This window comes from Oryctolagus cuniculus, unplaced genomic scaffold, assembly GCF_964237555.1.
Source record: "Oryctolagus cuniculus unplaced genomic scaffold, mOryCun1.1 SCAFFOLD_116, whole genome shotgun sequence".
NCBI lineage: Eukaryota > Metazoa > Chordata > Mammalia > Lagomorpha > Leporidae > Oryctolagus > Oryctolagus cuniculus.
The window spans coordinates 147,940-175,210 of record NW_027208395.1 but is presented as its reverse complement, the minus strand read 5'-3'; the positions used below and the strand labels follow the sequence as shown (position 1 = coordinate 175,210).

At 40.2% G+C, this 27,271-nt stretch overlaps 1 non-coding gene and 1 pseudogene across 1 annotated transcript in view; one reads left to right on the top strand and one right to left on the bottom strand.

Annotated features, from left to right (window-relative positions):
* LOC127485930 (uncharacterized) overlaps positions 1-6,725 on the top strand; it is a 31,437-nt gene extending 24,712 nt beyond the window's left edge. Inside the window, exons 3-5 of the transcript XR_011386161.1 lie at positions 2,938-2,976; positions 5,575-5,616; positions 6,608-6,725. This is a non-coding gene — a transcript (uncharacterized protein). The remainder of the gene's footprint in view (positions 1-2,937; positions 2,977-5,574; positions 5,617-6,607) is intronic.
* On the bottom strand, positions 444-1,984 carry LOC138848418 (RRP15-like protein pseudogene; annotated as a pseudogene).
* Positions 6,726-27,271: the final 20,546 nt, after the last annotated feature.

Below are 27,271 nucleotides of genomic sequence, written 5' to 3'. Positions count from 1 at the left end.
GATCCTTTTTTTTTTACTGCTGTATAGTGTTCTATAGAGTACATGCCCCATAATTTCTTTATTCAGTCTACTGTTGATGGGCATTTGGGTTGATTCCAGGTCTTAGCTAATGTGAATTGAGCTGCAATAAACATTAAGGTGCAGACAGCTTTTGTGTTTGCCAATTTATTTTCCTTTGGGTAAATTCCAAGGAGTGGGATGGACGGGTTGTAAGGTAGGGTTATATTCAGGTTTCTGAGGAATCTGCAGACTGACTTCCATAGTGGCTTTACCAGTTTGCCTTCCTACCAACAGTGGGTTAGTGTCCCTTTTTCCCCACATCAAAGCTAGTAAGTCTTTTGGCTTTCTTACAAATGTTATCATTATAATTCCCAAACTGCCAGAGGATAGAGTATCTTTGTAGGAAAAATAAACTGATTGAAAACTATGTTACCTCTATTATTTTACATGTCAGAGTCACTTGTAGATTCTGGTCTGCTGTTATCTGGCCTATCACTTTCCTTGTCCCAGTCTTTCATAGATGCTCCCATCATGAAATCATCATGGAGGATCGTTCAACCTGGGCCCTCTTCTGATTTCGCTTCAGTCTGTTTGGCTTTTGAGCTTCTCAGTTGAACTTTTCTCATTTGCAGTTCCATCCATTCCTCTCAGAACACTGATTAAATCTTAGAAACAGTTGATATCAACTTAGCACGCTTTCTAATAGAGCCTCCAGCTTCTTTAACCTTTTCATCAATGTTCTTTTGATGTTTTTGGACAGCATTAAGTAATTGCACCACATCCCTTGTTGCAATTCTCTGAAGATTTCTCTTTCCTTCTTTGTCTTTGACAACATCTGGCTTTACTCTGCACATAATTTCCCACTCTTGCCTCTTATCAATCTGTTTTCTTCTCTCAAGTCTTTCTTGCTTTAACTTTTCTTTTTCCTTTTCCAGTTCTTTATTTTTGACTAAAATGGTGGGTTTACTTTTAGGTGTTTTCTTGTTGAGGATTTTAGCCATGGCATCTGCCCAGCCCATATTAGTTCTAGCACATGATTCTCCAGCATTTTCATTTTCTTTGTCACAGGATTCATCAGCATCCTCATTGTCAGCATCTATTGCTTCATCATCAGAAAAATGACCCTTTTCCAATCCACAGCTTCCTACAGATCCTCCACTGTCGGAAGCATCTTTCACCTCCTCTTCCAGCTCAGATGCTATGACTTTGGCAATCATTTCCACCTTCTTCTTTTTCTTTAGCAAATTTTTCAGCTTTTTTCCCTGCACTAACACATGAGTTTGCAATGGCCGCAGCCATTTTTCTCTCACTGGAAGTCATGGCCCATCGTTTTTAAGACGAGGACAGTCTGTTACAATAAATTATTTTAGTTTTGGTCATGATATTTTACCAACACTGTGACAATTTACCGAAATATGCCTCAATAGGCTCTCCTTAGGGCTTGAAGGTGCATTTCCCACTATAATTTCTACTTCAGACAGAAAATGGAAGAGAAAGAGAGGTTCAGATACAGACAAGCCACAAATGACCCAATGGCAATCATATAAAGGGTTTAGTTGCAAACAATCACAATTTCGGCTTGGAAATAGAAATAACCACAAAATATCTGGTTCAGAATTTGGGTACGAGTCCTATTAACTCTTTTCCTCTCTCCAACAGGGCTCCTATGTCAAATAAAATACACATTAGGCTTCCTAAAGGAGTGTCCCAAGTGGAGGATAAAGGAGTTCTCAGTTTTATATACCAAGTCAACTTACTCTGCTCAGAGGAGAAGCAGGGGACCCACAGAATCAGATGTTTCTTCAACAGTGTAGTGCTTGGGTCAGCCAAAACCTTTGTAGGGAGTCCAAGGGAAAGCCCCAGAACAAAAAGTTCTAGCACCTACTAGACATTTCCCAGGGAGGGTCATTTGAAACAAGAATGACACCCTTGAACAGCTTACATTGCCTGGCTCACCAACAATTGTTGCCACGTTCAAGCCCATCTGGCTACCACATGAAAAGTCTTATAACTCAAGGGTGAGGTGTTGTAGCAAAGAAAGTGAGTTTAATTGGAGTACTAGTAAGCTGAGTCATTGACAGGGATGGTGTACTAAAGAAGCCATCTTGACTTTTCCTTTGTAACTAGTCCTTTTTAAGTATGAGTGGCAGGAAAAGGGGAGGAGGGCAAGGTCAAAGGGTGAGGGATCACTGTAAACAACTTGGCACCTGCAGTTGCCTGAGAGGGATATTGAAACTCTCTGTGGTTGGTTACTTGGCTTTAGAGATGTGGGGCTGTTCAAGCTACTCCTGGATATTCTTAACAAAGCAATATAACAGCACAGACACCAGGCCTTTACCCCTCTTAGAATCCCAGCTTTCAAACATGTGTGGGTCCATCCCTCAACTCCTTCCAAGCTAGGATTCTTAGAAGCACATCACTTAGGGCACTCAGCTTTAGCTCCTTCTTTGTTTCTTTGTCTTTGAAATTCTAGCTTTTTCAGTCTTTGAAACTTTAATGGCTAGCAATCTGACTTTTGTGTTAAATTGTATGCTATTCTCTTTAGCTTTTTTTGTATTGTGTGGAATAGAAGGGAGAAGTTATGCAGTCAGTTCAGTCTTCTAGATTTCCCTGAATTAAGCACAAATTTATTTTTGTACAATGTGATAATTTCCATATTAGCAAATAAAGTTAATTTGAACCCTGTAGCCCAAATTTAGGAATTTAGAGTCAAATTTATAATTTGTGCTTAGCAGTGATAATGAAAAACAGTTTTATCATTATTTTCTTCACCACTGCAGAAGTTTAATTTTGTTTTTTATATTGCACTTGACATTTGAGTAAACAACATTACTTATCTGCATGCCCTGTGTGTTTAAGAATTAATTTTGGTACAAAATGGCCTATTCTCAAAGTAGGCAAGTTTCTTCAGAGTGACTTTTTGATGTTTTTATTTAGATCCACGTCAGAAGATAGTACTCAAGCAGAAACCAGCAGGTAAAGAACTTAGATAGTATTTCCTATAAATAAATATATTGAAAACTAAGAATGAAAAAGTTGATAATTCACAAATATATGCACAATAATTTTTAAGTATCCACACTTGATAAAGTACTGTTACTAAATCAGCTTGGTATTATTTCCCATTCTAGGAACAGATATCAATTAATTTAATATTTTTTTCTTTGGTTGACTAAATTTTTATCAATCACCTATACTTGTGACTCACACAGAGAAATATAGTAAGAGATAGGTACTTATAATTAGTTTGTATAATGTACAAGATGAACATTTTTCAATAGTTTATGCTAACATTTATAAAAGAAAATTTTGCTTCTTCATTTAGATTGCATTTAGACTAATAAACAAAATATGAACAACTGAGTGAAGGAGTTCCCCACTTTGGAAAAGTTTATATAAGAGATAGCATCATAAGCACACTAAAATTCAATATTTCCCTAAGACCCTCAACAGCCTACAATTTTGTTAACAAGGATGCTCTTGAATTCTCTAAGTTTTAGTTTCTCATTTGTATCAAATGAGAAATGTCTACTCATCTTCTTCATAAAGTTTTCTTTTTTTTATCCTGTATTTTTTCTTGAAGTGACTTCTAGTTACATTAATCCACTGCTATGCAGAATTTCTTTTATAGCCACAAGCTATTTTCTAGGCAACGCTATGACATTATATAGTATCTCTCCTTCTTGGTGGAAGACGCTCCATCCTCTAAGAAAGCTGCAGTATTTCTGTATCCATTCTCTCTAACCCCTCTTTTCTTTTTTGAAAGATTTATTTATTTATTTGAAAGACAGAGTTACACAGAGAGAGGAGAGGCAGAGAGAGAGAGAGAGAGAGAGAGAGAGAGGTCTTCCATCCGATGGTTCACTCCCCAATTGGCCGCAACGACTGGAGCTGCGCTGATCTGAAGCCAGGAGCCAGGAGCTTCCTCCGGGTCTCCCACATGGGTGCAGGGGCCCAAGAACTTGGGCCATCTTCCACTGCTTTCCCAGGCCATAGCAGAGAGCTGGATCAGAAGAGGAGCAGCCAGGACTAGAACCGGTGCCCATATGAGATGCTGGCACTTCAGGCCAGGGCATTAACCCACTGCGCCACAGCACCGGCCCTCTAACCACACTTTTATAGACATTTCTTACTTTCAACAAGCTAAGTATGAGGGAAAAAACCCTTTTTTTTTTTTTTTTTTTTTTTTTTTTTTGCCTCTTGTCTCTGTCACTGTCGCCAGGGAGTTGTGATGCAGTGTTCCAGTCATACAGGTCTCCCAACGTTGTACTCATCTAGGATCTGAACTTGCTTTAGGGTAATGGACATGCCTCTTTTGTTTCTCAGTTTATAGTGTCATTCTGCAGCATAAATGCTCAATAGACATTTGTTTATTGAATGAGTTATTACTCTTGAATTTCACATAACCATATTAATTAGTGTTAAGTACTCCAATTGTAACAGATTGTCTCTAATCTTAGAATATGGCATTCAAATATCATCATCATCATCTAGAAGACATCAACTATAGGACAATATAAGCATCATTTGGAGAATATAATTTAGACTATTAATTCATTAGTCTAGCTTTGTTTATAGAATACAGAAAAGCATTCTTTTATTTTTCATTTAAATTTAGTAAGCTAAGCAGGTACAATGCTTTACTGTTATGACACCTATTATGTTTTTCTATATTTCTTCCTTTTAAAAAAGATTTATGTATTTATTTGAAAGTCAAAATTACAGAGAGAGAGACAGAGGGAGAGAGAGAGAGAGAGATTGATTTTCCATCTGCTTGTACACTCCCCGGCTGGCTGTAAGGGCCAGGGCTAGGTCAGGCTGAAGCAGGAACCAGGAGATTCTTCTGGGTCTCCCATGTAGGTGGAAGGGTCCCAAGTACTTTGACCATCGTTCACTGCTCTCTCCAGGCCATTATCAGGGAGCTGGATCAGAAGTGGAACAGCTTGTAGGTGGTTTTACTGGTCCCATGTTCTTTTTACATCTATTTTTAATATTTTCTGTTGGAAATCCAGTGAGGGCTGTTGGTAGTTAACTACTTTGGCAGACATAACTAAACAAGATTTTTTTTGAAAGACAGACATATATGTAGTAGGACTCAGAAATCTCCATAAATAAATTTCCTTTTTGCTTTTGGGGGGAACTAGCTATATTACAAAGAGTATTTTTGAAGTAGTTGAAAGAGCAACTATAACTTTTGGAGGTACAACATAGCAGAGGTGGGGAGGTCAATATTATGCCACTGTAATTACTGAATTCTTACTAATCTTACTTGTTTTCTCTGCAAATTAATCTTGATTCATTTGTGCACAATTCATTCTTTTTTTCTCTCCCAGGTTATTTGGGGATTAGAAATAAGGACTCTATAGCTAGAAAAATAGAAAAGAGGCCAAATAATTTTAGCTTGCTTTTGGTGATAATGCATTTAAAAGTAGAAACTTGACAGATATTTATTTTTTACTACAAAATTGAAGGTATAAAGAGGAAGAAATTGCCATACTAATTAAGCATGACTGTACTTGCATTATATCACCTGTTTTATGTCAATCTAAAAGTGTCATTTCCTTATTCACTTAGATCAGACTCACAGGAAAGCACCCAATCAACAAGTAGTAGTAGGTAAGTGTATTAGGAAATGTGTGTTAAAATGAGTGTGCATTGGAATTTAATGACTAAGTACTGAGTAAGCCAATGAATTGGTGAAATATTACACAAATAAATAACCTATGAAAAATTACTAATTTTTAAACTGATGAATATTTAAACCACAGTATTTTAAAATTCAGCTTAATAAAGTTCCCTTAAGGTCATTAGAAACTTGCTGCTGTTGATAGAATGGAACGAAAGAATTAAGCCCAATATGATGTAAAAATCAATGAATTAGCTTATAGAAACAAACTCCTAAGCAGAACCATAGGCACAATGCTTCAGGTCTGTGGATTTTTAATAGCAAAAAATTGTTGATAACTTGAAAACCGAAGTTATTTAGTCTAAAGTATGGAAAAACTAAAATTAATATTTCTTTTAAAAATATGTTAATATTCATGAACATTTCAGCCAAAAATTTTTTTCTCATTTTATTTTATTTTATTTATTTATTTATTTTTAACAGGCAGAGTGCACAGTGAGAGAGAGAGAGAGAGAAAGGTCTTCCTTTGCCATTGGTTCACCCTCCAATGGCCGCCACGACTGGCGCGCTGCGGCTGGTGCACCGCGCCGATTGGATGGCAGGAGCCAGGTGCTTCTCCTGGTCTCCCATGAGATGCAGGGCCCAAGCACTTGGGCCATCCTCCACTGCACTCCCGGGCCACAGCAGAGAGCTGGCCTGGAAGAGGAGCAACCGGGACAGAATCTGGCGCCCTGACCGGGACTTAGAACCTGGTGTGCCGGCGCTGCAAGGGGGAGGATTAGCCTAGTGAGCCGCGGCGCCGGCCTTTTTCTCATTTTAAATACTTCTGATTAACAATGATAGTTTCCCTGAAATCAAAGAAAATCCTAAAGGCTTCAACACGAACCTTTTACTAGGCAGTACCACAACTCTGTGTTTTGCTGTGGGAGGAAATTTACTATCTACAACTTGATCATGTGTTTTTTTCCTCCTCTCCCACAGTAACTAGTAATTCCTTCAAAAGACAACGGAAATGTCAAGGGTTTCAATGAGAAATGAAAATCCTGCCTTTTGTCACCCGATCGCAGCTAAAGGAAACAATAAACCGAGTGTGGACCAACTTGCATGGTGACATGTCTGTTTTTCTTTTCCACTTCCTCCAACTCAGAATTCAATCCCTGGGGTTACACTTTGGCCATTTCAGGACCCTTAACTGAAGGAAGTGTTTCAACTTGAGCTCTTCCTCTTGTCTTCTACATGGCTTTTCTGCCACCTGCCATCCCCTTCTGGTTTATTGCCTAAAGCTCCATAAGTATCAGATGCCTCATGCAGTGTGGTCTCTGTATGATAAACCAAGCTGTTCCTCTCGGATCTTCTCACCAGACTTGGCTTGCCCTGTGAAGGTATGGTAAATCCAGATATTTCTTCCCCTTGCCCTCCCCACGTCCCTAACCTGGGTTTCTGAGGGAAGCTGCAGGGACTGAACTTGCCCAACTGGGACCCACTGCCCCGAGCTTTCCTTTGCCCTTTGTCCACCTGACCAATAGGGCCAGAAGACAGGCAGCTTCCAAAGGACCCACGGGGCTTGGGCTTGGTTCTCAGTGACAAAGGCTAATCCATTATCAGAGTTTGGTGTGAGGAAATGAATTAGAGAAAGTTTTTTCATGTTTCATTTTCTGAAAGAATTTATATAAAATCATTCAGTTCTGTAGTTACATGTTTTTCCAAATTCAGAAATGAATTTCTATGAGACTAAAGATTTTTGGGGGAGGGCAGTTAACTGATAAATTCAGTTTAACAGAGCTTTGAAAATTGTCATTTGTTTTTGTGTTTGTAAAGTTAATTCATTTCATTTAACAGTCAATATTTTGGCATAAAGTTGTTTCAAAATGCATGGATTTTAAAAAATTTTTGCACTGAAATGTACTTATCATTTATTTTTTTCTGTGAACTTTTTGAAATACCCTCATAGTCAAGATAAAGATGATTTAACTCACCTGGACAGGAAGCTGGGAGGTCTGGGTTATGAGCAGCTGTCCTTTGATGTTATTTGCCTGGGAAAGGATATGTATTCTTACAGAGATCTGTATCTACCTTGATAAATTGGGCCTGGATGAGCAAAAAAGCCCTCTTGTCAGGTGTTCAAAAAGTCAACAATACATACTGCATGGTTTTATCAGCCCAGGATATCTCTGGCAAGGAGCTGTAAAAGTTAGAGTCAAATGAGCAGAATCTTCGGCAACTAAATACCACAGTATTTATCTTCAGGTCATTTCGCTTGAACCCATTTTTAGCAGGTGCAGAGTTAATCATTTGTATCCCCTATAACCTAACAAGTCGTAACAGTCCAGCATTTTTGTATGTAAAGAAAGGAATGGAAAGTAAAACGACTTGGGGTATTTCATGCAAAATATGTTCCTGAGAAAGGGAAGGAACCGGGAAACGGGAGAAGGCAGTCTCAGGGGATGCTTCCTGCTGAGACGCTGCATAGTCAGGGAGGTGATTTTCCTTTCCCTCCCCAGTCCCACGGGAACTGACGGTTTTAAGGCAGTGGCCAGTACCAGATGTCCCACAGTAGGAGGATGTCGCTGGCATGGTTTGCGTGAGGTTCTGGACCACTGAGTGAACAAACCACTCTCACGACTGACGGAGGCATGGCTCTCGAGATTGAAGAAGAAAGCCATTATAAGGGGAGTGGGAAGGGGCCAAACCAAGGTAGCCAGAGTGATTTTCAAAACCAGCTGCTCTAAGGGTTAGACATCCATTGTCAAATTCTGTGTGTCTTGTCTGTCAGCTCGTGAGAAGCGTCATGGACAAGACCGTATTGGTTTGCATAAAAACAGCATTCTTCCTTAGAAATAAACAGAGAACTCCTTTTTTTTGTATATCTTTAGAAAGGTCCTAGTAGTAGGGATGGCTTTGTGGCATAGAGAGTTAAGCTACCACCTACAATGCCGGGTTCCCATATGTGCACCGGTTCAAATCTGGCTCCTCTGCTTCTGATCCAGGTCCCTGCTAATGCTCCTGAGAAATGACTGGATGATGGCTGAAGTACTGGCTCCCCTCCTTCCATGTGGGAGACCTCAATGGAATTCTTGGTTCCTAGTTTTGGTGTGACCCAGCTTGGGCTTTTTCAGCCATGTGGGGATGAACCAGCAGATGGAAGACATCTCTCTCTCTCCCCTACCTCCTTCTCTCTCCCTCTCTCTCCCTCTCTCTCCGTAACTCAGCCTTTCAAGTAAATAAATATATATTTCTAAAAAAATAAAGAAAATGCCTGGTATTAGGGATTAGCTAGTCCTCTTACCACTGTACACACTCAGGTAGCAAATCACAAGCTGCCTAGGAGGAGTGTTAGTGATATGGGACCTGACCAGGGAGATAGGATTAGATTGGTTAGGTTCATGAGCTGGAGACCACAACCCTCTTGCCCCTACTTGGTCTCGGCTGTTTCCACCCACCTGTCCACCTGTCAACTAGGCCATGTAGCCACTTCCCGATTAGAAATGAGTAAGAGGTGTGGAGCACGCTGGGCCCACCCTGCTCTCTCATATACCTTTTGTGCGCTTTCATATATCTTTTCCCTCTTCTCGTGCCTGCTTTCATGTGCCACCTCTAGGTGCACTCCTATCCCTGTGCCCTCTCTTGCTTGCAGTCTCTGGTCCACTCTCTGGAAGAGCCTGGTATGGAACTCCTGGTTTACCTTCTTGGGCCCCTTTCCCTTAATAAAGCTCTCACATTCCTGTGTATTTCTCTCACTTCCCCAAATAAATCCTGAACTTTACCACGTTGCCCATCTTGTTTGTATCTGAATTTAGAATGCTTCTCTAAACTTAAGACAAGAACCCAACAAATGAATTGTGGCTTAAAGTTACCCAATAACATTAGGGTGACAGATGTTCTGCAGGGAATACTTGTGGATAGAGAAAGTGGTAGATTGGTTATTTTGGCTAAACTAGCATTAGCAGATAGACAAGAATGTAAGTGTTGGTGTAGTTAGTTGGGAAGCAGAGGTAAATGTTACTCTCACAAAGAAAGAAAATCTCTTATTTATGTAAGTAACTTGTATTTGGAAAAAGGCATTGTGTCATCCTAGTTTTTGAGGTAGGTTTCCAAAGAGATAAGCTATACTGTGGAGGAGGATGGTCTGCACAGAAGTGGGAGTTGGGCTTAGAAGAGTCAGGGACACACACAGTGAATGAGGGAGCCTGGAAACAGGACTGGTTATGTGTATTTGCCATTAGCTGGGGGAGAGAAATTATTATTTACCAAGTGAGACTGGTGGTCAGAGGGGTCAATGATCTGGTTTCCAAGAATGATGCTCTTCTAGTTTTGACTCGTAGACTTGGGGTTGGGAGAATGTTATAGGGGGAGGAAGACAGGGAGCAGGCAAAGCCAGATTTCCTGTGAGATGAGAATTTGTGATGTTTAAATGTGGGAAGGTGAAATGGATGGTGTGCTCTAAGTGATGTGTGATGAGAATGTCCTACAGGGGGCCAGGATGGACATGGGGATTGGTCAGGAGAAGCAGCATGATAATCGAATTGGAGCTCAGAAAATGTAGAATAGCCTAACTAGATACAAAGTCACTCAGTATTTTTATGGAGGTGTGGTGAAGGGCTACCAAAGTATATTGGGTCCCAAAGGCAGGGATCTATCTGATTGGAAAGAATATTCAGAAATCATTGTGGTCTCAGGGGAGGGTGATATAAAATAGTACAGAAATATATGCTCCTACTTCCCAGTCCCCCTGCAAAGGTATAACAGGACCTGCTTCCCATACAAGTGCCCTCCTGATTCCTCTCTTACTCTCTTGCCCTTACCCCCAGCCCGTCAGGCTTCCCCCACATGAAAATAAGCCTTTCCCTTAACTCTGGTGTTTGGTGTGTTTTGTGGTGGCCTTACAATAATCATAAGGTAATTTACTGAACAATGATAAATTTATGCTCTCTTTCACTTGATGTCTCTCTCTTGACTTCCTCTCTCTCTTACTCTTGCCCTCTCTCCCTGGCCTTCGGGCTTTTCCTAACTGACAATAAAGCTTTCCTCTGAAAAAGAGGAAAAAAGAAAAATGCCTGTTCAAGTCTTTTGTCTATTTCTTTTCTTTTCTTTTTTTTTTTTTTTTTTGACAGGCAGAGTGGACAGTGAGAGAGAGAGACAGAGAGAAAGGTCTTCCTTTGCCGTTGGTTTACCCTCCAATGACTGCCACGGCCGGCACGCTGCGGCCAGCACACCACGCTGATCCGAAGGCAGGAGCCAGGTGCTTCTCCTGGTCTCCCATGAGATGCAGGGCCCAAGCACTTGGGCCATCCTCCACTGTACTCCCGGGCCACAGCAGAGAGCTGGCCTGGAAGAGGAGCAACCGGGACAGAATCTGGCGCCCTGACCGGGACTAGAACCCTGTGTGCCGGCGCTGCAAGGGGGAGGATTAGCCTAGTGAGCCGCGGCACCGGCCTTGTCTATTTCTTAACTGGATTGTTTGTTTTGTTGTTTTTGAGTTTAGTGACCTGTTTATAGATTCTGGATATTAATCCTTTATCAGTTACAAATTTGCAAATATTTTCTCCCATTTTGTTAGTTGTCTCTTCACATAGCTGAGTATTCTTTTTTTCCAGTGCAGCAGCTTCTCAACTTATTTTAATCCCATTTTTCAAGTTTGACTTTGGTTGCCTGTGCTTCTGAGATTTTTTTTTTCAAGAAGTTTTTGCCCATGCTAATGTCTTGCAGAGTTTTTCCAATATTCTCAAGATATTTGATGGTGCCAATGCATAGGTTCAGTTCCTTGATCCATTTTGAGTGAATTTTTGTGAAAGGTATAGGTAGGAGACTTTTTTAAAAAGATTTTTATTTATTTTATTTGAAAGAGTTACAGACAGTGAGAGGGAGAGACAGAGAGAAAGGTCTTCCTTCCATTGATTCACTCCCCAAATGGCCACAACAGCTGGAGCTGTGCTGATCTGACCAGGAGCCAGGAGCATCTTCCAGGTCTCTGACATGGGTGCAGGGGCCCAAGCACTCAGGCCATCCTCCAATGCTTTCCCAGGCCACAGCAGAGAGCTGGATTGGAAGAGGAGCAGCTGGGACTAGAACCGGCACCCATATGGGATACTGATGCTGCAGGCGGAGGATTAACCTACTGTGCCACGGCACCGGCCAAGGTTGGAGTCTTATTTCATATTCTTGCACATGAGATCTAGTTTTCCCAGCACCATCTGTTGCAGAGAATGTCCTTAATCTAGGTATTGATTTTAGCCATTTTGTCAAAAATAAGTTGGTTGTATATGCATGGATTGATATCTGGAATTTCTGTTCTGTTCTACTTGTCTACAAATCTGTTTTATTTACTAGTACCAGGCTGTTTTGGTTATAACTGCCTTGTAGTATGTCTTGAGATCTGAGAATGTGATGCCTCTGGCTTCATTGTTGTTGTATAAGATTGCTTTTGCTTTTTTGGTTCTTTTGAATTTTAGCATCCACTTTTTCTAGATCTGAGAAAGAATATCATTGGCATATTGATTGGGATAACATCAATTCTGTAAATTGTTTTGGGTAGCATGGACATTTTCATGATGCTGATTCTTCCAATCCACAAACATGGAATATTTTTGCATTTTTCTGTCTTCTTCTGTTTCTTTAATGTTTTGAAATTTTTGTAGCAGAGATCCTAGAATTTCTTGGTTAATTTTTTCCGAGTTTTTTTTTTAAGCTATTAAAGGAATTGATCTTAGAAGTTCTTTCTCAGCCATGAAAATGTCTGTGTATAAAAAGGCTATGGATTTTTTGTGTTAATTTTATGTCCTGTTACTTTACCAAACTCTTTTATGAGTTCCCATAGTCTCTTAGTAGAGTCTTTCGATTCTCCCATATATAGAATCATGTCATCTGCAAATAGGGGTAGTTTGACTTGCTCCTTTTCCTTTTTTCCCCCTTTTTTGCCTAATGGCTCTGGTTAAAACTTCTGCAACTATATTGAATAGCAGTGGTGATGGTGGCTATCTTTTTGTGGTTCTGTATCTTAGTGGAAATGTTTCCACTTTTGCCTTGATTATGTTGAGGTATTGTTCCTTCTATACCCAACTTGCTTATGGTTTTCATCATAAAAGGATGTTGGGATTTTTATCACTTTCTCTGCATCTATTGAGATAATCATAGAGTTTTTGTTCTTCTGTTTGTTAATGTGATATATTTATTGGTTTCTGAATGTTGAAGCGTGCCTGCGTACCAGGAATAAATCCCATGGTGCTGGTTAATGACCTTAGCTAGTATTTTGTTGAGGATTTTTGCATCTACGTTCATTGGGGATATTGGTCTATCATTCTCTTTCTCTTTTGTATCTTTTTTTGGTTTAGGAATTAAGGTGATGTTGACATCATAGAAGGGGTTTGAAAGGATTTTCTACCTTTCAATTGTTTTGAATTTAGTATAGAGATAATTCTTTCTTCCTTAAAATTTAGTAAATACTTTTATTTCTTTTTTTTCACTATTTTGCTTAGCATGGAATACAAGAGGTAACTTATTCTGCCAGCCCACTGTTCTTTCTTATGTAGAAGTCAGTGCAGCTTTGAAGTCACAACCTGTAGTCATTTGTTTCTTAATGGGTAAAACATCAGGTTAGAACATGATAAACCAGAATCAGACAATCAAAATGAAACATATATTCTGTACCAGGAAGTGATCAGGAGAAAGACCAATCTTTTCCTTGCCCTTCCTAGTTGGGAGTTTGGTATTTAACTGGTTCATGGGCTGAGTGTATTGGTAAACAAAAATCTTACTTATTTGCATACTCTAATTTAGCAATAAAAATATTTAGTAATAATCACTAGTGTTATGAAAGTTATTGCATGTTATCATTGTCAAATATTTACTTTTATCATCCTTTATTTGTTAATATTGATTTGAAAGCATGATTTCTATTCTCATTTAGATACAGATCAGAAAGCAACAGCCAAGCTGTTACTAGCAAGTCAATAAATTAGGATGTATTTCATACAATCTGTGCTATTTAAAAATCAAGATAATCAATTAAGTTTTATTTGTACCCTTCCATGGTAGAATTCTAAATCTAAAGCAACATGTTAGAATTTGCCAATCTAGTCACTAGTGAGTCATTTTTAAAAATAAATCTCTTTATTTATTCCTTCAGTTTATTTAATGGTGCATTGAGAGATTGTGGTTGGGAGCAATGGGTTAAATGATTGATGACATATTTAAGGTGCTGATTCGTAAGCAGAATCTTTCTGTATTTTCATCTTGGAGTAACAGAAGTGCAAATTTACTTCTTTATTTGGAGTCTCTACAAGTAGAAAGACAATTGTGCCCTCATGGATGACTGAGTGAAGGCCTCTTCCTCAGTTGAGGAGAACTGGCTAAAGAAAAAGCTTTATTAGAGATTAGGAATTATATGCTTTCTCTAGCTTCTCATTATTATGTAGTGGTACTCACTAGGTCAAATTCCATTCCCTGAATGGTGCATACCTCTGTATAATAATCTAAATAAGTATATAGTTTCCCAACCTACAGAGTTATAGATGTTTCTGCGTAAATATTTTATAGGTTTCTACTCTGGCCATATGACTTGAAGTCCTTATTTATGTGTACAGAGGAGTGATGATATTCTTTATTGGCTCACTACTATTCCACAACACCCCCAAATTTCCAGGGCAAACTCTCTGGGCAGCACACCAAATTGTATGACTTCATTTATTGCAGATATTCCGTCTTCAATTAAAACGATTACATCTCTTATCCTTCAGTCTCTTCTTACTATGAACTTTTCTTCACACTTTAATATTGGAGTTAGCTTCACAAAACTAACATTTTGATTTTTGTTTATTCTCTCTTGCTATTGTGAGTAAATGGGTTTTCACACAATGCTTGAACACAGAATAGCTCAGTGTTCTTTTCCTCACCCTGGGCATGTCTAATAAATATTCTCTCACCCACCTCAGAAAATAAAAGCTCGGCATTGTATCACCAGAAAGTAGCATAATGTTTGTGTTTTGGGAAGGGATATGTAAATATTTGTTGAATGAATGATGAACTTAGATCATCATACACACAGGAGTAGCCAAACAAAATCACAAACACAGAGGTGGATGGATATGCATGCACGTGTGCAGACACACAAGTAACGTACACTCAGGTAAATCTGTGATGTAACTTCCCTCATTTCTTCCTGATTATATTTTCTCTTATCCTGAAACCATGTTATCATTATTAACCTCTCCTAGAATTCTTGTTCAGCTATATTAAATGACAGATGATGGAAAATCTACACCTTAATTGGAATGGTTTAATTTGGAATGTTGACTCATTTGTTAGCCTCCTTTCTTTGTGCACAAGGAAAATATTTTAGTGTAATTATTCATTTATATTCAAACATTTTAGGATAATTATTCATTTAAATAACTTGAAACTGTTGCTGTGCTTTATTGACCTAACAATCGCTACAATTTTCATATAATTTATTTTCAGAATGATCTTTATTGCATGGAATGTCAGTGAGAAAGGTTACTGAAGCCAATAAATGGAGAGAGATGGGAGTAACCTCAGTGTGGATTATATTAGCACGCCTTCGTATAATTAATTTCGAATGTCTAAATCCTATCTGCAGTTTCAATCTTTTCCTAAACAACAGACAGAAAGATTTAAACAATTTAACATAACACTTAAATCTTAATAATTCATAGAACTGTCATTTGGCTTTTAGCTTCCAGGCTTTTATCTACAGGACTTAAATCTTAATTAGTCATGATTACAATTAACATTTTTACATTCAATGAACATTTATTAAGATTTAAAATATGATTATCTACTGCTTTGCTCAATATTGATTCTTGAATACACTCATTTTTAATTCTAGTTTGACTTTCCTAAAGTAAAACAATTTTTGTTAGTGTCTGTATGTTATAAATATTTTCTGTTAAATGCCTACACATGATTCATTTCTTATATTCTTTTTTAAATTTTTTTTTATTTATTTGAAAGATAGAGTTAGACAGTAAGAAAGAGAGACAGAGAAAAAGGTCTTCCTTTCTGGTTCACTCCTCAAATGGCTGCCATGGCCGGCGCTGCGCCAATCTGAAGCCAATAGCCAGGTGCTTCCTCCTGGTCTCCCATGCGGGTGCAGGGCCCAAGCACTTGGGCCATTCTCCACTGCCTTCCTGGGTAACAGCAGAGAGCTGGACTGGAAGAGGAGCAACCGGGACTAGAACCCTGCGCCCACATGGGATGCCGGTGCTGCAGGCGGAGGATTAACCAAGAGAGCCAAGGTGCCGGCCCCATTTCTTATATTCTTTTTTGAATGCAGGCTTACATAGTTACAGATTACTAGTTTAGATGCTTTTCTGAAACATTTAAAAAGTATTCTATTGTTAAAATGTGCCATTTACAGTAATTGATGAGACTACACCTGTCAAACTGATTAACTTATTTGTCCCTATTAATGTGTCTTTTTCCAGTGTAGCTTATAGCTTCCTCTTTGCCCTAAATATATTATTTTATTGTATGCTTTATAGATTTGCTATTTTAACTCTAATTGAAAGGGAGAGATAGGTCAGAGAGAAAGACACACACACACACACACACACACACAGAGAGAGAGAGAGAGAGAGAGAGAGAATGAAAAAGCTTGCCTTGAGTTGACGTAGATATTCACCAGAGGGAAAGCTTGAGTAAGGGCAATGATGTTTGTTTTTGTGTTGAATTCCTTGGTAGTAGGACTCTGACCTCAAGGGCCTCCTAGAAAGTTATTATCCCATCCCTGGCATGACATTTACCATGATTCATGATTCTGCCTCTGTCCGTGAAGAGTTTCAGGTTTGGCTCTGTCAAGGGCTGGTCCATAGATAAGATCAACCTGAATAGGAGTAGTCTAGATCTCCCTTAACATTTTTGGGGAAAGAAGTCCTCTTCTTTGGCAAGCATTCCTGTGAGGACTATCAGAATGTTCCAAGCCTATTCTCAGGAAATATTAATGTTGACTTGTCCTGATGAAAAAGTTAGTTGAGCATTTAAATTTGAATTGGAGGTCTCAGCAGAGGAGAGGTTTAGGATATTCTGGCATTTGCCAAAAGATCCTTTCTGCACAGTCCCCAAGTTTGCATTTTAATGGTTCTAAGAATGGTCAATGTTTTATCTACCCAGATAGTCCTATGATTATAATAGACTGAAAGTCCTTAAAATAAGATTAATGTTTTACTTTAAATAGGAGTGTCCAGGGTCTATTAAGACATCAATCAGTTTGTTTCCCACTGTAATTTTTTACTCAGGGCTTCTATGGGGAAATCCAAATTGGCTGTTCTAAAAAGATTGGAATCGGGGCCGGCGCCGCGGCTCACTAGGCTAATCCTCCGCCTAGCGGCGCCCGCACACAGGGTTCTAGTCCCGGTCGGGGCGCCGGATTCTGTCCCGGTTGCCCCTCTTCCAGGCCAGCTCTCTGCTGTGGCCAGGGAGTGCAGTGGAGGATGGCCCAGGTGCTTGGGCCCTGCACCCCATGGGAGACCAGGAAAAGCACCTGGCTCCTGGCTCCTGCCATCGGATCAGCGCGCTGCGCCGGCCGCAGCGCGCCAGCCGCGGCGGCCATTGGAGAGTGAACCAACGGCAAAGGAAGACCTTTCTCTCTGTCTCTCTCTCTCTCACTGTCCACTCTGCCTGTAAAAAAAAAAAAAAAAAAAAAAAAAAAAAAAAAAAAAAAAAAGATTGGAATCGATGGTTCCTCACACATTTATCTTTTAAGTACTTTTTTTAAAACCATTTGTGGATATTGAGCCTTTTACCATTTTTTTCTCTTCATACTATTTGTTGAACTCTTTTACTTAGAGTAAGGTCAGCTAATAATCATTAAGTATACTGAAAATAGATCTTTATACTTTTTTAAAAAATTTGATACATCTTTGCTTTTTATTTAATGTGGGGTAATTCTTTTATCAGTCACTTTATTCCTTGTAGTAACCAAGCTGGTATTCTTTTTATATTGTTTAATTGAATTTTAATTGATTTTTTTAACTTTTATTTAATGAATATAAATTTCCAAAGTACAGCTTATAGATTACAATGGCTTCCCCCCCCATAACGTCCCTCCCACCCACAATCCTCCCCTTTCCCACTCCCTCTCCCCTTCCATTCACATCAAGATTCATTTTCATTTCTCTTTATATACAGAAGATCAATTTAGCATACATTAAGTAAAGATTTCAACAGTCTGCTCCCACACAGAAACATAAAGTGAAAAATAGTGTTTGAGTACTAGTTATAACATTAAATCTCAATGTAGAGCACACTAAGGACAGAGATCCTACATGAGGAGTAAGTGCACAGTGACTCCTGTTGTTGACTTAACAAATTGACACTCTTGTTTATGGCCTCAGTAATCACCCTAGGCTCTTGTCATGAGTTGCCAAGGCTATGGACGCCCCCTGAGTTCACTGACTCTGATCATATTTAGACAAGGCCATGGTCAATGTGGAAGTTCTCTCCTCCCTCAGTGAAAGCTACCTCCTTCTTTGATGACCCGTTCTTCCACTGGGATCTCACTCGCAGAGATCTTTCATTTAGGTTTTTTTTTTTTTTTCCCCAGAGTGTCTTGGCTTTCCATGCCTGAAATACTCTCATGAGCTTTTCAGCCGGGTCCGCATGCCTTAAGGGCTGATTCTGAGGCCAGAGTGCTGTTTAGGACATCTGCCATTCTATGGGTCTGCTGTGTATCTCACTTCCCATGTTGGATCGTTCTCTTCCTTTTTCATTCTATCAGCTAGTATTTGCAGACACTAGTCTTGTTTATGTGATCCCTTTGGTTCTTAGTCCTATCATTATGATCAATTGTGAACAGAAATTGATCACTTGGACTAGTGAGATGGCATTGGTACATGCCACCTTGATGGGATTGAATTGGAATCCCCTGGTATGTTTGAGGTAAGTCAGCTTGAGCATGTCCCGAATTGCACATCTCTTCCCTCTCTTATTCCCACTCTTATATTTAACAGCGATCACTTGATTTTTACATTTATATGATGGGAACATAGTTCAAGTGTTTCATATGTATAGTTTTATGCACATAATGATGGTTTCTATCCTACTCTTTTTCCCTGAGGAAAACTGAGGTTCTACCCTCACTCTTTTAATTTTTACAATGGCATAATTTCTTGTTTTATCTTTTATTTAATGAATATAAATTTCCAAAGTACGGCTTATGGATTACAATGGCTTCCCCCCCATAACGACCCTCCCACCCACAACCCTCCCCTTTCCCATTCCCTCTCCCCTTCCATTCACATCAAGATTCATTTTCGATTATCTTAATATACAGAAGATCAGCTTAGTATACCTTAAGTAAGGATTTCAACAGCTTGCTCCCACACAGAAACATAAAGTGAAAAATAATAGATGATTTTTTTAAATGATGATGAAATCAGATCAGACCTATTGTCATGTTTAATCCCAGTGAGAGTCAAGTTGGGAATTGATAATTTCTTTTCTTTTTTTTCTTTTTACAGAAGATCAATTTAGTATACATTAAGTAAAGATTTCAACCATTTGCACCCCCATAGAAACACAAAGTGAAATATACTGTTTGAGTACTCGTTATAGCATTAAGCCTCAATGTACAGCACATTAAGGACAGAGATCCTACATGAGGAGTAAGTGCACCGTGCCTCCTGTTGTTGAATTTACAAATTGACACTCCTGTCTATGACATCAGTAATCTCCCTATGCACCAGTCATGAGTTTCCAAGGCTTTGGAAGCCCCTTGAGTTCTCCGACTCTTAAGGTACCTCCTTCTTTGAAGACCTGTTCTTTCCACTGGGATCTCACTCACAGAGATCTTTTTGCCAGAGTGTCTTGGCTTTCCATGCCTGAAATACTCTCATGGATTTTCAGCCAGATCCGAATGCCTTTAGGGCTGATTCTGAGGCCAGAGTGCTATTTAGGACATCCGCCATTCTATGAGTCTGCTGAGTATCTCACTTCCCATGTTGGATCACTCTCCCCTTTATTTATTCTATCGGTTAGTGTTAGCAGGTACTAGACATGTTTATGTGCTCCCTTTGACTCTTAGTCCTTTCATTATGATCAATTGTGAACTGAAATTGATCACTTGGACTAGTGAGATGGCATTGGTACATGCCACCTTGATGGGATTGAATTGGAATCCCCTGGTATGTTTCTAACTCTACCATTTGGGGCAAGTCAGCTTGAGCATGTCCCAAATTATACATCTCTTCCCTCTCTTATTCCCACTCTTATGTTTAACAGGGATCACTTTTCAGTTAATTTTCAACACTTAAGATTAACTGTGAGATAATTAAAGAATTAAACCAGTCATATTAAGTAGAACAGACAAAAAAATACTAAGAGGGATAATGTATTAAGTTGTTCATTAACAGTGAGGGCTATGCTGATCAAGTCACCATTTCACCATTTCTCATAGTGTCCATTTCACTTCAGGAGGTTTCCTTTTTGGTGTTCAGTCAGTTGTCACCGATCAGGGAGAACATATGGTATTTTTTTTCCCTTTGGGACTGGCTTACTTCACTCAGCATGATGTGTTCCAGATTCCTCCATTTTGTTGCAAATGACTGGATTTCGTTGTTTCTTACTGCGGTATAGTATTCTAAAGAATACATATCCCATAATTTCTTTATCCAGTCTATCGTTGATGGGCATTTAGGTTGGTTCCAGGTCTTGGCTATTGTGAATTGTGCTGCAATAAACATTAGGGTGCAGACTGCTTTTTTGTTTGTCAATTTAAACTCCTTAGGGTAAATTCCAAGGAGTGGGATGGCTGGGTCGAATGGTAGGGTTATATTCAGGTTTCTGAGGAATCTGCAGACTGACTTCCATAGTGGCTTGACCAGTTTGCATTCCCACCAACAGTGGGTTAGTGTCCCTTTTTCCCCACATCCTCGCCAGCATCTGTTGTTGGTAGATTTCTGTATGTGAGCCATTCTCACCGGGGTGAGGTGAAACCTCATTGTGCTTTTGATTTGCATTTCCCTGATTGCTAGCAACCTTGAACATTTTTTCATGTGCCTGTTGGCCATTTGGATGTCCTCTTTTGAAAAATGTCTATTGAGGTCCTTGGCCCATCTCTTAAGTGGGTTGTTGGTTTTGTTTTTGTGGAGTTTCTTGATCTCTTTGTAGATTCTGGTTATTAACCCTTTATCTGTTGCATAGTTTGCAAATATTTTTCTCATTCTGTCGGTTGTCTCTTCACTCTCCTGACTGTTTCTTTTGCAGTACAGAAACTTCTCAATTTGATGCAATCCCAATAGTTGATTTTGGCTTTGACTCCCTGTGCCTCATGGGTCTTTTCCAGAAATTCTTTGCCTGTGCCAATATCTTGAAGGTTTTCTCCAATGTTCTCTAATAACTTAATGGTGTTAGGTCATAGATTTAGGTCTTTAATCCATGTTGAGTGGATTTTTGTGTAAGGTGTAAGGTAGGGGTCTTGCTTCATGCTTCTGCACGTGGAAATCCAGTTTTCCCAGCACCATTTATTGAATAGACTGTCCTTGCTCCAGGAATTAGTTTTAGATCCTTGGTCAAATATAAGTTGGCTGTAGATGTTTGGGTTGATTTCTGGTGTTTCAATTCTGTTCCATTGGTCTATCCATCTGTTTCTGTACCAGTACCATGCTGTTTTGATTACAACTGCCCTGTAGTATGTCCTGAAATCTGGTCTTGTGATGCCTCCGGCTTTGTTTTTGTTGTACAAGATTGCTTTAGCTATTCGAGGTCTCTTGTGCCTCCATATGAATTTCAGCATCATTTTTTCTAGATCTGAGAAGAATGTCTTTGGTATCTTGATTGGTATTGCATTGAATCTATAAATTGCTTTTGGGAGAATGGAGATTTTGATGATGTTGATTCTTCCAATCCATGAGCATGGAAGATTTTTCCATTTTTTGGTATCCTCTTCTATTTTCTTTAAGATTTTGTAATTCTCATCGTAGAGATCTTTAACGTACTTGGTTAAGTTTATTCCAAGGTATTTGATTGTTTTTGTAGCTATTGTGAATGGGATTGATCTTAGCAGTTCTTTCTCAGCCGTGACATTGCTTGTATATATAATGGCTGTTGCTTTTTGTTCATTGATTTTATATCCTGCCACTTTGCCAAACTCCTCTATGAGTTCCAATAGTCTCTTAGTAGAGTTCTTTGGATCCTCTAAGTACAGAATCATATCGTCTGCAAAGAGGGATAGTTTGACTTCTTCCTTCTCGATTTGTATTCCTTTGATTTCTTTTTCTTGTCTGATGGCTCTGGATAAAACTTCCAGAACTATGTTAAATAGCAGTGGTGAGAGTGGGCATCCCTGCCTGGTGCCATATCTCAGTGGAAATGCTTCCAACTTTTCCCCATTCAATAGGATGCTGGCTGTGGGTTTTTTATAAATTGCTTTGATTATATTGAGGAATGTTCCTTCTATACCCAATTTGCTTAGAGTTCTCATCATGAAAGGGTGTTGAATTTTATCGAATGCTTTCTCTGCATCAATTGAGATAATCATATGGTTTTTTCTTTTGCAGTCTGTTAATGTGGTGAATCACATTGATTGATTTGCGAATGTTGAACCATCCCTGCATACCAGGGATGAATCCCACTTGGTCTGGGTGGATGATCTTTCTGATGTGTTGTTGTACTCTATTGGCCAGAATTTTATTGAGGATTTTTGCGTCTATGTTCATCAGGGATATTGGTCTGTAATTTTCTTTCAGTGCTGCATCTTTCTCTGGCTTAGGGATTAAGGTGATGCTGGCTTCATAGAAAGAATTTGGGAGGATTCCCTCTTTTTCGATTGTTCTGAATAGTTTGAGTAGAAATGGGATTAGTTCTTCTTTAAATGTTTGGTAGAATTCAGCAGTGAATCCATCTGGTCCTGGGCTTTTCTTTGTTGGGAGGGCCTTTATTACTGTTTCAATTTCTGTTTCAGTTATGGGTCTATTTAGGTTTTCTATGTCTTCATGGTTCAATTTTGGTAGATTGCATGTGTCCAGGGATCTATCCATTTCTGATAGGTTTTCCTGTTTGCTGGTATACAGGTCCTTGTAGTAATTTCTGATGATTCTTTTTATTTCTGTGGTGTCTGTTGTTACGTTTCCTTTTTCATCTCTGATTTTATTGATTTGGGTCTTTTGTCTTCTTTTTTTAGTTAGTTGGGCCAATGGGGTGTCAATTTTGTTTATTTTTTCAAAAAACCAGCTTCTCGCTTGGCTGATTTTTTGTAGTGTTTTTTTTTTTTTAGAATAAAATAATTATTTTATTTTACATGTTTCTTCTGCATTCTTAGATTTGTTGACAAACATTTCAGTTTTTAAGATTCAAGCAACTCTTTTAGTCAGTAACCAAAGTTAAAGAGTTTTGTTCTACTAATTGCCCAGATTTCTAATCAGGCTCCTGGGACAGGACCTCAAACTCTCTGTGTAGTCTCCTGTGCCCTGAAATGATTTTACAAGGAAATCCCCAGAGTCCTAGAGTGATTGATTCAGCTCCTATGCTCGAGTAAATACCCAGAGTTCCTGGACTTCGGATCTCAAGAAGTTTCAAATCCACAATAAAACTCTTCCTAGGCCAAGGCTCTAGGCCCTGAGTTAATCTCCTCAGTCTGAGTTTCCTTCTGACTCTGAAGAAATGCTGACTTTCCAGGCTTGGAGTTTGCAGGTTCTCACGCACAGGCCACTTTCAGAGAGTCCTATCACCATTCTTGTTGCCCCCAAGCTCAGATACACCAGCTTCTAAGAGAATTTTTCTCGTCTCTTTTGTCAAGTTTGCAAGAAGTAAGTGGTTGTTGGTAGAAAAAAAGATGAGGAGAACTGATTTGAAAATTTCTGTTTTTCTTCCTTTTTTCTATTCTGGTTTGCTGATGATTTTCTTGACATTCGAGTTCATCCCCTTCCTTGAATTTCGCACAATGGGAGCCTGAGACCTGGTGAAATACACTATTCTCATAAGTTTCATTTTTAAATAATGGAAGGATCTGCTGAAAGTTGTGGAGGAGAAATTATGTAGTAATGGTGTTCCTGGAATCTTTTGAGTCTATAGGCTCAGGGTTAGGTATTTTTCATATCACTGTCATTTCCTTCCTCTCAACCTGAGCATCTTATCCGAATATCAGTTGAATATGGTTTTGATTCAAGGAAACTCTACGGGTTTCATAGTCACACTTATCTGTGTTGCACACCTATCCTTGATAATGATAAAGTTAAATAAGTAGCTTATACTCCTGAGCCTCAAATTTTTCACCTATAAAATGGAAGTATTTTATTTCCTTGCTGTTAAACTTTAAGTTATATGGCTTGTTTAAATAGGCAACTAAAATATATTTTAACAAAATGTTAGTCTCTGCATATTATTTTATAACTACCTCAGCTATTTAGAGTTAAGGGTCACTTGAATTGTTTGATCATCTTTTGAGGGGTCTCTACATAGAGAGGGAGAGAGAGAGAGAGAGACAGAGAGACAGAGAGGGAGAGAGAGACAGAGACAGAGAGCTTCTATCCACTGGTTCATTCCGCAAATAGCCACAATAGCTGGAGCTGGGCCGATCCAAAGCCAGGAGCCAGGAGCTTCCTCCAGGTCTCCCACGCGGTTGCAAGGGCCCAAGAAGTTGGGCCATCCTCCACTATTTTCCCTGGCCATGCAGGGAGCTAACTCAGAAGTGGAGCAGCTGAAACTCTAAGTGGCTCCCACATGGAGCTAGTACTGCAGGCCTCTCTACACTCTTTGTAACTCTTCATATTCATTATGCTCAGTTTAGAGTTAAATAATGTATCCTGCCCCTATCAGCACTGTACCTTGCAGACATCCAGATGACTACTTAAAGAAAAATGTGTGTGTGTGTGTGTGTGTGTGCAAGAGAGAGAGAAAGAGAGAGATGGATATAAACTGGGTAGAGAGCTGGTGATTCCAGACAGATACTTAACTGTAGTAGAAGAAAAAACATCTCTGGCCCTTACCTTCCCACCAGGTGTTAGTTGTGTTAGTTACCAAAGGGAAATTAAATCTACGCCCCTGCCTCTTCACAGGGACCCCTCAGATCAAACCTGAATAAAATATAATGACTTCCTCTATTTTAAAATGTCTTCCTAAAGAAGACTGATTCTTTCTGCATCAGTGTTAGGTGTACCAGTATCTGAGCTGAGATGCAAAAATATTTATTCTTCCAGTATTGAGATTTTTCAATAGTGGAGGACTAGGGTACAGGATCAACAGAGATAGGTTTCTCAGTTATAGTGTCAGGCAACTCATTTATTGTAGTGTTTTTTTGGATTCAATCCTGTTAATTTCTTCTCTGGTTTTAATTATTTCTCTTCTCCTACTAGATTTGGGTTTGGTTTGCTGCAGTTTTTCTAGGTCCTTGAGATGCGCTGAAAGCTCATTTATTTGGTACCTTTCCAATTTCTTGATATAGGCACCTTTTGCTATAAATTTGCCTCTCAATACTGCTTTTGCTGTATCCCATAAGTTTTGATATGTTGTGTTGTTGTCTTCATTTACTTCCAGAAAGTTTTTGATTTCTCTTTTGATTTCTTGAATGACCCAGTGTTCATTCAGGAGCATGTTGTTCAGTCTCCATGTGTTTGCATACTTTCTGGGGTTTCCTGAGTTTCTAATTTCCAGCTTCATTCCGCTGTGGTCTGAGAAGCTGCATGGTATGATTCTAATTCTTTTAAATTTGCTGAGACTTGCTTTATGGCCTGGTATGTGATCAATCCTAGAGAAGGTTCCATGCACTGCTGAGAAGAATGTGAAGTCTGTAGATGTAGGGTTGAAAGTTCTGTAGATATCTGTTAGATCCATTAGGGCAATAGTGTGGGGAGCAACTCGGACTAGACTAAGTTACTGGAATTAAGACATTCTATGCATCTGCTCTCCCACAATATGGCGCTGGGAGAGAAGAAAACAGCTTCTACACAGCTGCCTCCAGTTCAGCCAATAAACTGTAGGACTTGCTCCTGATTGGAGGAGAGCAGTGTACTCGGCGTGTGGGCAGCCGAGTTGGGATTGGCAGAGGAGGGCTATAAAGGAGGAGAGAGACGGCATGCACCAGGAACATCTAAGGGGAACATCTAAGGGGAACACCTGTGCAGCCCCCGAGAGAGCCGGCTAGCGGTGTGCCGCTCCCCCGCGGAAGTGGGGAATGTGGCAGGGGGAACCGCCCTTCCACGGAGGTGGAAGGGTCGGTAGCCAACCCGGGAAGAACCCGCAGCAAACCCGGGGAGGGCCGAGCAGACGAAAGAACAGCGCAGGGTCCTGTGTCGTTCCTCCACGAAGAGGGGGAGCGACATAATGGTGCCGTGACTCGGATAGGAAACTTAGGAGGGAAGAAATGGGAAGAAATGGGAAAATATCGGAGAGAGAGACTAGCAAACAGCCTAGGGAAAAGTCAGACGAAAAAGGTGCCGGAAGAAGCTATTGAAAGCCTAGGCATAGACTCGGATACGGACTACGGGGGGAAGCTGGGAGAAATCTCTAAGGTCGAAAGCGAAAGTGAAAGCTAGAACAAGCAGACTTGGATACGGACTGTGGGGAGAAGCCAGGAGAAATGAGGGAGGAGTATTGTTGGAAGAAAACTTAGGGAAACATACCGGGTAGAGAAAAATGTTAGGGAAATTGAAGCTGCAGGGGCAGGCCGAGGCGGAGACGAAAGCCACTTTGGGATTCTCAAGTTAGCCCGGGAATGGGGGGCGAAGAGTTGAAACCAGAAGCGGAAACATAAGCCAGGTTGGGATCCGTCTGATTAGCCCGGGGAGCAGAGGACGGGAAGCCAAACCGTGGGGCGGAAACGTGAGCTGGGTTGAATTCGCCAGGTTAGCCCAGGGAACTTAGATTGAATGCTAGTGGCGGAGACGTAAGCTACGCTGTGTGACTCGTGGAGGCTGCCGTGCGCAGAGAGAGCGTGCAGGGCACAAGTAGATAGGGAACGCTGGGCTAGTGCGAGACCGCGGAGTGTGCGCATGAAGCCGAGCTGCGCAGAGCCGCGAAGCCGCGCAGATAAGAGAAGCGGGCTGAAGCGGCTCAGCCGGGAAGCCACCGAGAAGCAGCCTCGGGGCGGGCGCCGGGAAGCCGCAGGGATAAGAGAAACAGAAGTTTAGAAGTAAAATGAGAGAAATAGAAATGTTGGTAGACAGACGTAAAATGGGAGAGATAGGAATGCCCGGAGATATAGAGAAAAATAAAGCCTCCCCTCAACATGGCAATGAGAGAGCTTGGATTCGGTCTGCCTGATTAGTGAGGCGATGAGCACCTGTGGGCGGCTAGCAGCTTATGCGCCGCAGGTCACCGAAGACAGGCACGTTATTAACATCAATAGTCTCCCCACAATACCGCAATGAGAAGGCTTGGATTCGGTATGCCTGATTAGTAAGGTGGTAAGCACCAGCAGGCAGCTCGACCAGAGTATGAGCTGCAGGTCACCGAAGATAGGCACGAATCAACACCAATAAGTTTCCCCACAATATGGCAATGAGAAGGCTTGGGTTCGGTTTGCCTGATAGGACTTGTAAGCACCTGCAGGCAGAGCAGAGCATGCGCTGTGGGGCACCGAGCACAGGCACGCATCAGCGCCTAAAAACCTCCTCACAACATGGCGAAGAGAGGACCCAGATTCGGTTTGCCTGATTGATAGGACTTGTAAGAACCTGTGGCTACTCTAGCAAGCAGAGC